The 15,401-nt window shown below is 35.7% G+C and overlaps 1 pseudogene across 1 annotated transcript; it reads right to left on the reverse strand.

Annotated features, from left to right (window-relative positions):
* Window positions 1–10,466: 10,466 nt before the first annotated feature.
* Window positions 10,467–10,941, reverse strand: LOC308415512 (large ribosomal subunit protein eL24-like; annotated as a pseudogene). Its single transcript has one exon. The product of its transcript is annotated as a large ribosomal subunit protein eL24-like (transcript).
* Window positions 10,942–15,401: the final 4,460 nt, after the last annotated feature.

The raw sequence follows: 15,401 nt of genomic DNA on the forward strand, positions 1-15,401 counted from the left end.
TGGAACAGCACCCATGTTTTAAGACATTTACATGTAAGCATCCATTTTCTTTATTTTTAACATAAAAAGAACATTTCTTAAAACTTTCCTTTGTTTTGTTTTTAACATTTAGCATTGCTTTGTTTTGTTTTTAAAGTAACTTACAAATGTAATCTGTGACCTGTAAGAATATGACATTATAATAACCTTGGTCCTCAAATAAGTTACTTAATAAATACTATTGGATAAGATATGCCATCAGTGATAATGCCAGGAAATTAAGTCTCCAATTACAACATTGTTAATTCACTATACATCTGTGTTTTACCTATTGACTAAGGACAAATAAGAGATAGACATAATTCATGTAAAACCAATACAAGTATTTCAGTCTAATCTATGAAGATTGGTTACACTATAAATATCGATCAAGCAATTATGGCAAAAATTGAATCATTTGCTCCATTTATATTTTGCTGATGAAAGGAATAGTAATTAGAGTTTAAGGTGTAAATAGTTTCCAAGTATTGTTTCTCATTAAACTGTGTACTTGAATAATATTTAATACTGAAGGGGTGCAAAGATCACTTGAAAACTGATAGCTTATATGTGATTACTTCATTAAGTGACAAGAAGTTGTTAACTGAAAATTAAATAACATCTCTGAGTTCTTTAATTATTACAGAAGACAATATTTTTATAGTCATTCTAGTATATATATATATATATATATATATATATATATATATATATATATATATATATCAATGCTTTAAATGTCAGATAATTTTGTTATGTGTTACAGTTATAAATATAAGCATATGTAATTACACTAGAAATAATAATTAATAGAAAGAGGCAACATTTTAAATGCTACAAGTTTGGTATTTATCTTATTTTACTTTGTAAATAGTTCATAAATTGCCCTTTTATATTTCTAATTATATTACACAAAGAAAAGCCTTCATGCAAAATTAGACTTGGAAGAAACCTGAATCAAGTAGCCCATTATCTTTAAACTAAGCTGTCAAATAGCTGAGGTCTGTTAACACCACTAACTCCTGCATGTAACTGTTTAATGCCAAAGTAGATGATATCTAACTCAAGAAAGTTGATACATTGTGATGATGGTTATGAAACAAAATATTATCTGTCCATATCTAATTGCCTTGCTTTAAAAACTTACAAAAGCATCTGGCTAGACATAGTGTGAGATTGTTAGTATTTACATAAAAGTAACCACATGTTACTTTATAAGTGACAAATTCTAGTAATTAAACCATCATTTCTACCTGGCTGAATGATAAATATATATGTATTCCTCTCCTCCTTTGGGAAAAAATGTCTATATTGAGATATCTGGTTTTTAACCTGTCCTGTTATATGATTTTCCCCAAATAAACCTAGAGAAAATAAACCTTGTGTCAATTTAATAAAATTTGCACATTGAGTCAGGAAATAAATGAATGATATTTTGCCCTTACAGAGCTCTCAGTCAAGCTTAGACCTGTAGTCAGATTCCCAAGCCAGGAAAGTATTTTGTGAACAGTCAGTCAAGCTGAAATCAGTGACAAAAGTTGAGCTTGGTTGAAGGTCTAAGTGGACAGATTGTTTTATTACACTGCTCATTACATTTTAAACATTAATATAAGACTTTATATAACAGATTTTAGAGCATTCGGTATAGGGTGCCTAAACTATATGGATATTATGTTTTGGAAGACAAAAGTATAATTTTATAGTATTTTAGGTTACATACTTTTAGAATCTGCAAATTAATTAATGCCATTACTTCTATTTAGTGTGCATTGAAAATGAAGAGGCTTCTTTATAACTCCCAAGCTATGAAGAGATGGATGGTTTACACTGTTTTCAGGCATGAGTTCTCCATATGGTCTGAAGAAAGACATGATTTCATTTTCTTTTTGTAAAGCAGAGATATGTTTGTGGCAGGAAAAGTAATGAACTCTTAGTCTAAGCAAGCAATGACTCAGTGGATAATCAGTCTTTGAGTTAGGAGCATCTTATATGACAACATGACACAGATACCAACAAGGAATAAAGACAACCATCTGCACTGGATATTATGGAAGGTTCTTCTTAAGTTCTTCTAATCATTTCTATTTTGCACCTTGGGGAAATCATGGCACACAAAGCAAATACAAATGTAGCTTTTGAATATTACTAATGTGCCAGTCAGTTTTCTGGCTGAGCCAGAATGTAGCTGAAATAAACATGTTGTATAAAACCTAAAATATATTTTGCAAAAATGTATATGCATGCTAACAACAAATTTAGTATGTTTGATATTACAGAAATGTAGATATATCATGTATAAAGTAGGACATTTTTACAATGTTGTCTCCTAATTTAATATCATTAACAAGTTTTAAAATATATATATGGTTTTATAAATTAAAGATGTCAGTATAACATGTGTATATACACACATAATGTGTGTGTGATCTCCAATGGGATATTGACTTCTCTTTAAAAATGATTTACACTGTGCTTTTTTCCCACTCCCGAAAAGATGCTGTATAGAAAAAATACTCAGTAGATACTGACATCCACTATCAATTCTGTATACTTCTGTGGAGAGGCATATTTAAATATATTTACAAATGTCTAAGTGCATATGCTGTACTTTGAGAATTGAATTGACAGGGTAGAAGTACAATACTTTACATTACATTCCAATTGAAAGATGTGTTGTGGCCCTTCTGCTGAACAAGCATTAAACCAGCAAAATAACAATAATATTCGAGTATGTAGCAACAGTTTACCAGTTGATTTCACTGGAATTTAGCATGCCTATTGGAACAGTTGAAAACAAACCAAATAGTTTGGTAACTGGTGGTAGTTGCTTTGCTATAACTACCTTGGTATACATTTAATCTTCTTAGATTTGATCTGTAATTAAATAATATTTTGTATTAAAACTGTATAAATAAATATGGTTTGGATAGCAACATAAAACAGAATGAATAGATAACAGAGAACATTTGAAATATACCCCATATGTAAAACTATTTACACAAGTGGGGCTGGCCAAATTCAACATGTTGTTTCAATAAAATATTGAGTAAAAAGATGAGTATCATTTCCTCTCAAAGTTTCAAATGTTCATGTTTACAAATTTGTCCTGCACATTAATATGTAAACATACATTATGGTGAGCAGATGTACAGGAAACTGTTATCGCACCTTTTATTTAGTTGAAATGCATATACATCTTTATCAGCTCACTTTTAACTGCTTAAAAGAGTTACAACACTTAAAGTTAAATATGATAGAAAATTCTGAAAGTATAATACAATGCACTGTAGCATTAAACACTTTAGTCAAATATTATATTGTTTTTAACATGAAAGAATTTTCAATTTGATTAGATATAACATTCTTATGAACATGAAATAATGTAATATTTTACCTGTAAAATATGTAAATAACAATTTAAAATCTTACTAATATGAAAAGGTATAAAATCATGATCTTATGTTAGATAAAATTTTATGTCAGTGTTTTTGTTTAAATATATAATTCAAATTTTCTTTCCTTTACAGCCATGTTTGAATGTAGAGCTTGAGTACTTAACCTTTATTTAAATTTTGCCTGAAGTTTTCATATTTTGTTTATAACATAAAAATGTTGTGACTTCTAGCCAACTAAATGAATTCACTAGTTTTCTTCCTTGTTGAAGAAATTTTATATATTTGTGCGAGGCATATTGTCATAGGAACAACATACATATACACACATACATACAATACATAGATCTTACTTTGAAAGAGGCAAGAAAAATCAATGTTGAAATTCCAAATTTAGCACCCAGACAAAAACTGTATTTTAATCTCATTAAGGGGAGTCATACACAGGCCAAACTCTTTGACTGTTAGCTACACGTTGCAAATCAGAGTTGACTTGTCTTCAACTCCTGATAATTGACAGAGACAGGACTGTTTGGCAAAAATATCATTATTTTGTGATCTTTCATGGTGGTTATTTTAATTTACTTATTTATTTATTCTTCTCTCATACATTCCATTCCAACTGCAATTTCCCCTTCCTCCACTCTTACCAGTCCCTTCCCCCACTCCTTCTCCCTCAGATCCACCCCTTCATTTCCCTTCAGAAAAGAGCAACCTCCCAGGGATATCAACCAAGTATGGCATAACAAATTACAATAAGACTAAGCACATGCCTCTTATTAAGGCTGGATGAGGCAACACAGTAGGAGGAAAAGAGTAAGAAATGTCTATACTGCTAGGAAGATGTTAAATGAAAATATGTACAAGAAAATAAATATACTATATTAGGGTTTTAAAGTTATTCTCATACATTCAAGAGTAAAAATACACTTACAAGTTACTAGTAAGTTCTAGATGTTTTAAAGAATCAGGAGAGTGGTATCAATTGGGTAGAATAAGTCGTGATGCTCTTTTATATAACACCCAACTTAAGTATCAATAATGAATGACAGTCAAAAGAATAGGAGAGAACTTGAATATTGTGCCCCAAACAAATGAAAATATTTAAGGTGAAAGATATGGAAATTACTCCAACGTGATGCACAAATATCATGAAAGCACATTGTGTCCCCTAAACATGTCAGTTAAAATGTATCAAAGGCAGAACAAAGGGCTGGAGAGATCTCTCAGTAGTTAAGAGCACTGACTGCTCTTCCAGATGCCCTGAGTTCATTTTTTTTTTGGCTGTGGTATCAATATTACACAGCCTTCACAGAGTGAGTTTGAAAAATGTTCCTCCTATTTCATATTATTTGCTAAGAATGTTATTTCTTTAAATATTTGTAGAAGCATTCAGTTGAAATCATTTGGATCTGAGTTTTTATGGATATTTTATTTATTTACACTTCAAATGTTATCCCCCTTTGATTTTTTTCTCCTCCACAAACCCCATACCCCATCCCTCTTTCCCCTGCTTCTATGCGGGTGCTCCCCCACCAACCTCACAGCCCTAGCATTCCCCTATACTGGAACATGGAGCCTTCATAGGACTAAGGGTCCCCCCTCACATAGATGCCAGCCAGTTAAGGCCATAGTCTGCTACATATGTGGCTGGATCCCTGGGTTCCTCCATGTGTACTCTTTGGTTGGTGGTTTAGTCCCTGGGGGCTCTGGGGGATCTGGTTGGCTGATACTGTTGTTCTTCCTATGGGGTTCCAAATCCCTGCAGCTCCTTCATTCTTTTCTCTAACTCCTCTATTGGGGTCCCTATGCTCAGTCTGATGCTTAGCTGCAAGCATCCTCATCTGTATCATTAAGGCTCTGGCAGAGCCTCTCAAGGAGACAGCTGTATCTGGCTCCTGTCCGCAAGCACGTTTTTGGTATCAGCAATAAAGTCTGGGTTTGGTGGCTGCATATGGGATGGATCCCCAGGTGAGAAAATCTCGGATGACCTTTCCTTCTGTCTCTGCTCCACTCTTTGTCCCTGCATTTCCTTTATACAGGAGCAATTCTGAGTTAAAATTTTTGAGATGGGTGGGTTGCCCCATCTCTCAAGCAGGGGCCAGGCCTATCCATTGGATATGGTCTCTACAGGTTTTGTCTCTTCTTTGTTAGGTACTTCAGCTAACATCATCCCCGTGGGGTCCTGGGAGCCTATTGCTTTCCTGGCATCTAGGATTTTGTGGTTGCTATCTCCAGTTCCCCATCCCCATTGCCACACACCTCAAATTTCTGACCCTCTGGACATCTTTCTCCCTTCTCTCCTCCAATACCTGATCCTGACCCTATCCCCTTTCCCCCTCCCTCCTCTCTTTCTCCTAAGTCCCTCACACCCTCTACCTCCTCTGATTATTTTGTTCCCCCCATCTAAGAAGGACTAAAATATTTATATTTTGGTCTTCCCCTTTCTTGAGCTTCATATAGCCTGAGTTGTATTGTGGCTATTCCAAGATTTTTGCCTAATATCCACTTATCAGTGAGTACATATTGTGTGTGTTCTTTTGTGACTGGGATACTCTACTCTGATATTTTCTAGTTATATTCAGGACTCAAATGGAGCGACCTTAGATTAGATGTCCTACAGTGATGAGAGGGAACTTGTAGAGTCAACCTTCCATAAAAAGACAGAGCATTAATTGGAGGGATGGGGTTGCCATCCTACAGTCAAAAACTCTGACCCATAATTGTTCCTGTTTAAAAGAACTGCAGGGACAAGCCCGGAGAAGAGCCAGAGGAAAAGGAGGTCTAGTGACAGGCACAAATTGGGATCCAGCTCAAGGGGAGGCACCAAAGCCTGACACTATTACTGAGGTTATGGTGTGTTCACAAAAAGGGACCTATCGTGACTGCCCTCGGAAAGATCCAAAAAGCAGCTGAAGAGTCAGATGGAGATATTTACACCCAACCAATGGACAGAAGCTGGTGACCCCTCTGGTTGAATTAGGGAAATGCTGGAAGAAGCTGAGAAAGAGGGTGAACCCATGGGAAGACCAGCAGTCTCAACTAACCTGGACCCCGGAGATGCCTCAAACACTGAGCCACCAACCAGGCAGCATACCCCAGCTGATATGAAGCCCCCAACACATATACAGCAGAGGACTGCCTGGTCTGGGTTCAGTCAGAGATGAACCTAACCCTCAAGAGACTCGAGGCCCCAGGGAGTGGGGAGGTCTGGTGGGACTGGGGGTGAGGAGTTGGAATATCCACGTGGATCTGAGCTTTTTAAATGCACATTGTTTTGTCTCTTATTACCTTTTTAGTATAATTTTCGTATTATTACATTTTAGTAATTTGCATTTTCTATGGTTTCCCCCACTTCATCTGTTTTTTATTTGTTTTGTCTAAATTTGTTTGTAGTACTTATCATAGTACCTTTGGATTTTATAAATTGTCTAGAAATATTGCATTAATCCTAGCTATAAATTATTGCATCCTTTCTCTCTCTCTCTTTTTTTCTTGGTTAATCTACCAAGCATCAACACATTCATCCATCTATCATTTCAAGAAGGAACTTGTGTCATTGCTTTTCTTTTTACTTTTTATTTTTGCTACAGTTTCCATATCATTTAGTTCTGGGGTAAATTCCAGTGTTTTTTTCTTTCTGCTTTCTATGTGTTTTGTATACTCTTCATTTCCCAGTTTCCCATCTTTGTCAGTTGCTGGTGGAGTCTTCTCTAATTTCCTCAAGGGATCCCAACAGCTGCAAGCACTTAACAACTAATCATCTCGATGCAGCTCACCTGTGTGAGTGCACCTTGACAGCTCCAGCTGCTTTGAGTCAGGATTTTTTATTTTCACTTTTTCCCTCATAAAAGACTTAAAGGGAAAAGAACTAATGAACCTGCAAGTTTATTTTCAGCTATTTGAGTGTGGTTCAGGGTCCAAAATATTTTAAGATACACTTACTTTAAACACATTATTTCTAGAAAAAATGACTACTATACAATTGCAAAGAAATACTCTTGGCAACAAATGTTGCACAAACAAACAGAAAGTTTAATTGAGATTCTAAAAGAGAGAGAAAATACTAATCAAAATCAAAATTCTACTTGTAAACCTGTTTTAAAAAATATAAACCACCCATGAAAAGAATTTACTATGGCAGGAATCACCATGTAATTGAAGTAAATGTGAAATCTTTTGAAAGAAGGGAAGGTCTTACCACCATGAAGCTAAGAATATTAAGCATGGATATGGAAGTCAAGAAAATTACAAAGAAGCAAGTTCTATCTATTTCAAAACTAAATAAGGCTACTCCAGATAACAGGTAGCTAGCTCATAAGCAAAACGTGAGAGCTGCTTTGTATTAGATCTTTTAATATCAACCCCCATTGCTTCTGTGTGGAATGTGACATCTGATAGAAATAGGGAAAAAAAAGTTACCCAGCCAAAATTTCCCCAAAGGGATGGCAAATGGCTAATAACTGTCAAATATACTTTAAATGTAGTAATCTCTACCTTAAAAGAAGAACCCATCTTAAAAACACCTTTGCAGCTGACATGTTCAGCCAGTTTCAACTTCCTAGACATTTACTCATCGCCCTTTATAATAAATCTGTATAAGTGAGCCAAATTGTTGGCTCAGAAACATAAAAGAAGAAATCCTTGTGTCCATTCTGTAGAGTTAGCAAGACTCAGATGTAGACATCCCGGTTCAATCTAAGGTCCAGGTGCTCCTCATTAAATATGAGGACCTGAAAAGGCACAAGGCTATTCCTACATCTATCTACAACAAATGAAGCTCCAAATGCTGGACGGTCCTTACATTCATGGTAGGCACTCATGGGAAAACCTGTTGGTTGAACTTCAAGAAATTCCTAGCTAGAGAAAGTGGAAAGGTACTTTGTGAAGCCCATTCTTCATTATATAGGTGGGGAAACTAAGGTAAAGAGTATCAGAATTGTCAACAGTTTGCTGGAATAGTTTTCTGCTAAATAAAACAGGAGCATAAATTTGTTCACATAAATGAGTTTGGAAGACAGCATTGTGCCCAGTGGGTCACTAGAGATATTATGAAATCTGTCTTATTTTTCAGATGTTGAAATGGTGTGAGGACTATCTAAGAGGTGCCTTGTTTCAGAAGACACACTTTAGACAATTGTTAAATTTAGACAGACTAACTTTAAGCAAACCTCAGCAACTGTTTAACTATAGTATCCTTTTAGAACATTTGAGTTTCAAAAGCATAAATAGTGAAGGTCCCCCTTTGCCTTTTCATCCTCATTAACTGAACAAACTGCTCAGTGTTCTTTCCTTGACAGCATATCTTAAATCATCTTAGTATTCACTTAAATAGAAGAATATATAGCCATTTTAGGGTATTTTCAAGGAGGTTGTTTCTTAGGTTTTAAGAAAATTCTATGTGGTAAAATGTTTTCATGGATATTTTTGCTGTTTTTGTGAAACAGTGTCTCTTTGTAGGCCATGCTAGTCCTAAACTCCAGATTGTCTTGCCCCAGCCTCCTGAGTGGAGGAGTTATAGGCATGCACTGCTGCTTTGGAGATTTTTACTAAGAAACTTAAAAAGTGAATAGAAATAAAGAGTCTTTATGAAGAGTAAGGCACTAAAGCTAAAGCTATGAGATTATATCCAGAGGATCCAGGCCTGAGTAGTCTTGCTTGAAAAAGAAATATGCAAGTCATTAACAACAAATTGTCAGTTCTCTGAGCTGTGAAATAAGCAGTAACTATTGGTCTGAGAACCAGAGTCCATATAACTTACCTTTAGAAGATAATAGATTTTGGCAAATTAGATGGCTTACAAATGACTCATATTGTGTTGGGGTTTGTGCTCCATCAGGACCTAAATTCAGTCCCCAGTACCGACGTGAAAAAGCTGGATGTGGTAACATATGCCTTTAATCTCAAAGGTGAAGAGATGGAAACAGGAGGACCTCTAGGCCTCAGTGACGAGCAAGTCTAGCTTAATTGGCAAGCTTCAAGAGAAGTTGAGAGACATAACTTCTGACCTCCACAAATTCATTTACATACATACATACATACATACACACACACACACACACACACACACACACACACACACACATGCAGGCATATATATACACCAATGTCTGTGTTCTTATCTATAATCTAAATGAACTTGGTTAAGCATAAGTATATATTTGAATGAATTTTGTTAAAACCATTTTCTTCATTTTTGAAATGAAACGATGTTCTTTGTGACACTGTATTTTTATTTCTATCATATTGATACTTTCATAATAACCCTCAATTCTGAAGCAGAACACACACACAAAGATATATGTAATGAATGACTATGGCTTTTTCCTTTTGCAAATATCACCTTATCAGTAAGCAACAAAGGTTCTGACCTAAGTTCCTATCCCTCCACCAAGGCACTGCCAACTTTATCTGATCCCAGTTTCATCTCCTGGAATGTTGTTCCTCGTGAAATAGATCTTGAAATAATGCTCAAGGGCTTGTTGGGGGTATCAAAGACTACATGTGAAAAATAAGTATTATATCTTAATTTTGTAGGTGAAAGATAGGGTGCATGTGAGAATGATAAATTACTGTGAGAAATTCGGAGCATATGTTACTATGCCAGCAATGAGAATTTCTTTTGAAGTTTCAAATTTATTAGGCCAGCTCTCACCCAGTCTGCTGAGGCCAGCTCTCACCCAGTCTGCTGAAATGTTACATTTGAGCATGATCACATCCATATCCCAGCAAAACCTCCTTGGCAATGACTCATTATGCAAAGTAGCTACTGTTCAACTTGTTAATAGTCCTTTGAAAAGTGTTATTAAGAATCCATTTTGACCCCTACTGTAAAACAAAAGAGATATATTTCAAATACTTTGGATTTCAATATTAGGGACTAAACAGAGTAAAGTAGTGGGTATATATATATATATATATATATATATATATATATATATATATATATATATATATATATATATATAGAGAGAGAGAGAGAGAGAGAGAGAGAGAGAGAGAGAGAGAGAGAGAGAGTTAGAGACAGATCTTTATTTTAAACTCTGATCTACCAATTTAGCGTTTCCCACCAACTCTGGGAGCAGAGACTTTCACAGGCTTCACAATCTTTTGTTTAGGTGCTGCTTTTGTGGGGGCCTTGGCAGCAGATATTGCTGTCTTCTTTGATGCCTGCTTAGCCTTTTTTGCTTCCTTGGCAGCCCTTATGGCCTGCTCTCGCTGAGCTTTCCTAACTTCTGGTTTCTGATTCCTCTTGGCCTTTATATCAGCAAGAGATGCACCAGTGATGGCTCGCTGAAGCTTGACTGCACGGCAGGTTCTTTTCTTTTGATTTTTTTTCCGACTGTCCTTTCTTGTGTTTTCTTCTGTAGAGGACAGTCCAGTTTATCTGCCGAGGATTCCTTTTGGACAGGAATGCAGACTCGCATTTTGCATTAAGAAACTGGAAAACCTTCCTGTCGGTCCTGGCGTAGCGCCGCCCATGTCCCGGGTAGATCTTGTACCCGCTAAAACTGCACAGCTCGACCTTCATGGTGGTAGATGTCGGCCTGCTGGGGGAAAGATGGCGAAGAGCCGGCATATTCTTTTATATACAGAAATACAGGCTGACATTGACACTGCCCTTCTTGTGGTTTTATATGCTGCCAACTACTTTGCCAAGAGAATATTGGTACAAGACACAGAAGCAATCAAAACAGAAAGTTCTTTGATTCTTTCTGTTTGCTTCAAATAGTCACGCATTTTATTGATTAGAGCTTACTTAGTTATAATTTCTCAGAGTCATGCATCTATATGGAATTCTTACATTGTACTATCTGTATCTACCAAATGGGAACTCAGTAGATTCTTAGTGAGCGAAGGACTTGATGAAGAATGTGTTTGACAAATATAAATAGAGGTATTAGTGACTGGCAATGCTTAAGGCATATGCTTTCTAGAGACATTTGCAAGTTTAAAGAGAAAAAGCATCATGTTTCATCAATGTGAAGAGAACAGTAGTAGCATAGTAGGACCGTATGGTAAGACAAGACTGTTCAAGAGAATTATATCAGATAATTCCGAAGCCAGAGAATAAAGGGTTTTAACTAACCAATTCCCTTTTTCATAATCTATTGCAAATTTTAAAAAATCTATTGCATATATAACATTACATTTTTCTCTTCATTACTTGGTGAAATGATTTCAGACAGAAATTATGTCCAGTTATTTTTTAAAATATAAAATATGTTATAATTAAATAGAATTATGTCACTTTCTCACCACCCTCTTCCTCCAACCTCTACCTCATATCTCTCCTATTTCCTCCAACCCATATTCAAAAGTTGACAACCTATTTTATTTTTAGTACTACAAGTATATAAGTAGAACTGCTAAGACCATTTTTGTTACTTGAGTGTATATAATTTCAGGGCTGACCACTCTGCACTGGACAATCTGTAAGCAGACTAACTCTTGGGAGGGTCTAATTCTTCTCCCAGCAGTCATCAATTGTCTAAAATCCATTTTTCTAGGTTGGGAATCTGGGGAAAGTTTCCTTTTTACCACACTAACATTGATATTGCCATTCTATCTTGTCTTGCTTTTGTAGCTATTTCTAGGAGATGGTTTCACAGTATATGACTTCTTGGTCTTCTGTCTCTTACAATCCTTCCAGTCATCTGCAGGGTTCTCTGAGTCATAGATACAGGAGCTATGATGTAGAATCACCTATCTGGGCCTGACTCCACAGGATCTACTGATCTCTACATTGTGTTCAGTAGTAGTAGTGATGGTCTACATCTCCATTAAAACGGCTCTTCTTTGATGAGGGTCTGGTAGCTACACCTAACCAAACCCTCTCTGCCTCAGTTGATGAATCTGAGGATTGTAATATTAATTTCATAAAAATTTTAGAATTGCATAAGATATATTTTTAAAAAACCTTCGTACAATACTGTTGCAGTAAATATTAAAAAATATCAATCTGTTTATCTCTTTATCGGCTCTGACTTCTCACTCCCCAGGCCCGAACCTGATACGGAGCCGCACACACCTCTGGTGCCTGGTCCGAGCCACCAGCCCAACTTGTCCATGCAATTCCCTTCCATGGCGGCTTACTACTGCCTGTTCTCTGTCTCTGTCTAGAGGTATTTCTGTACCCCAGAATCCTCCACTAACACAACTTTACATCCCAATAGCTTTTCAAAAAAAGGTTTATATATTCAACTCTCAATCCACAAATCCTCTACACAACAAGATTGCATTAAATAGACAAAGATACAAACTGCCCTTCTATATGAAATATTAGACCTGTAAAATCCTTAATGTTCATAGCTTTTTAACACCAACAGATCCCACCTGGGTCTAGCTGGTCCTTGAGAATCTCCACGTTGCCACGATCTCTAACCTCCATCTTCTGATCTCCGGTGAGCTCTCAGCCCTCTCCACCTCCCTTGCCCCACCCAGTCACTGGCTTTTTCTTTATTTTACTAATTAAAATAGGAAGGTTCAGTTTGAATCCCTTAACTGGGCAGCCCTTCTTGGGGAAGTGGAATTAACATTGAAATACAACAGCTTCAAGACAATCTACACAATACTCAACACACTAAAGAGCTTAGTGTTTATTAATGTCACATTTAACCTGATGCCACACAGTTAACTAGCACATAGACATTTGGAGAAGAGATTGTTGGGCTCTGAGAAGGGGTCTGGAATTCGCCTTCCAGAGCATGCTTACCACCCTATCCTGATAATTATTTTCCCTGAAAGGTATTTGCAGGTGTCTGTCTTTATTCCATTTTGAGGAACAGGTGGACAATATCAGCCTTATTAGAAATATGATACACTTAACTGTCTAGAATAAGTCACAGAATAAAGCTGTTCTAGTGTTCTAGGGTACATTTTTCTATTGCTTAATTTCAATGGGCAAAAGATAATTATTTCTAGTCAGGACAAATGTGAATGCCTCCCTTTTCAGATATACTGAACAAATTAATACAAGAAAAACTGATGACTTGGTAACAAAATACAGTAATCTCTAAAAGGAAGTCACAAATTGTGGTTGTGTAGGAAGCGCACTGCTGGATCACTCTCTTGCCATTTTCAAGGTTCTGGCTTCCACTCTCAGCACCAGAAAAGAAAAGGTAAGCACAATTCAGTGGTGCAGGGATTTGAACATTGATTCTTAACAGAATAATCTCCAATCAGACATCGTTCAATTTTTCCTCTTTTATTCTACAAAGCCCACTTCCTGTCTAACACTCCTGTACCAATGGTGAAATGAAAATGAAGGCAGTGAACTTCCTTTCTGCAAATATTTTAAAAGATTTTGTTATTTTTATGGGACTTGGAGTTGTCTTTTATACCTTTTATGTGGAATTTGCTAAGCAGGTTCAGCAAACCTTACTTGAGTAATTTTGATTCCAAGGTTTACTAGCCAGTTTAGTTTAACATTGCCTTCTCATTTTGTTCGAGCTGGCTTTTGATAACAAGATAAATAAATATATGCTAGCCCTAGTGTACAGACTCTTTGTTGTTTCCTAAATTTGTTCAGATGCTGGAGTGGGTGTTAAATTAAATAATTTCCCAGTGTTTTACATGGCATTATATACTTCACAATTCTTGTTTTCAAATGCACTGACTCTTTCTTTTCTTTTATCAACAGTGAACAACACAGAAATCAGAGAGCAAATACAGTATAGCAACTTTGTCGTAGGAGACATCCTGCAGAAGTCTCCTCCTTATGTCCATTCCCACACCCTGTCACATTTAAATTATGACAACTATTGACCCAAATGGACATAAACAATCATGGCTTTTGTTAAGTGAGCACTCAACTGCACAAACCTTTTTATACATTTATAAGGACAGTAGGACAGAAACACATTTTCCATCTTACTCTGGGGGGGGGGGTGATCTGCATTTTAACCATAGCAATGAGACACTATAGTAACAGGGAAATGTAACATTTTAGAGTAAAAAAAAAAAAAACAAAAACAAAAACAAAAAAACCTCTGAGTTTTATAAAATGATGACAAAATTATCTTGTTAATCTCTGGCATCTCTAAAGCAATATTTTGTTATTTTGAGTTAATTTTTATTACTTCAAAGCCATGCTTTAAGAAATATTTAAATTTGTCTGGATTTTAAATAACATCCCTTATTAAACATGTAGCCAGATTGTAAACTAAAATCAGAAACCCTTGTTCTGTGAACTTGACAGCATAATTCTTAGGATTACATGTAACACATTAACTAACACAGCTGTGGTAACACAATAACTACACTGGCTCTATTATTCCCCAATGATATTAAATTAAAAATGGAAATGTTTATTCCATAAATTGTGGGTAACACAATGAACAGATAATAAAATGTAAGGATTTCCTTGAAAGCAAATAGATTTTCTTCATTCAGCTAAAAGGAGAGGTAACTTGATGCTAAACTTGTCCAAATAGGCAGAGACAGCTGACCGTTCTGTCAAGGCATTCAAATATATTTTAATCTTAGAATGTCCAGGTGCCATGAGACATTATATTCTGATTCACAGGGTGAACTGACAAGTTATGTTTATGTGAAGAAAGATTTTCTTTATGGAAAATTTTAGATAAGGCTATTTTGGGTTTGTTTGCTTCTATATGTTTCTAAAATAAAAATGTATTTGGGGCATTTTTAGAATCTGCATGTTAAAATTCTTTACTTTGGTTTATGGTATTATTTTCCTTTTAAAATACAACCTTATCATTTTTAATCATCTCAATTCAAAAGTTCTCTAACTTGTTTGTACCAACTGATAATTTGAAGCAAATCAAATTATCAAAGGTTGTTAATTTTGAAATAGATAACTACCATGTCTCAACATGTGCACCTGACATCTATTTTGTTTGAAACAAAATACTTTTTCTTCAACAGACACATGCCAATCAACAGCAGTGCATAGCAAAACACCATAACTAAATATATAAGGATGACTTATTCACATGGGTTTGCAAATTGATCCTTAAGATATTAGTG

The sequence above is a fragment of the Micromys minutus genome (genome assembly GCF_963924665.1).
Source record: "Micromys minutus genome assembly, chromosome: X".
Lineage (NCBI taxonomy): Eukaryota > Metazoa > Chordata > Mammalia > Rodentia > Muridae > Micromys > Micromys minutus.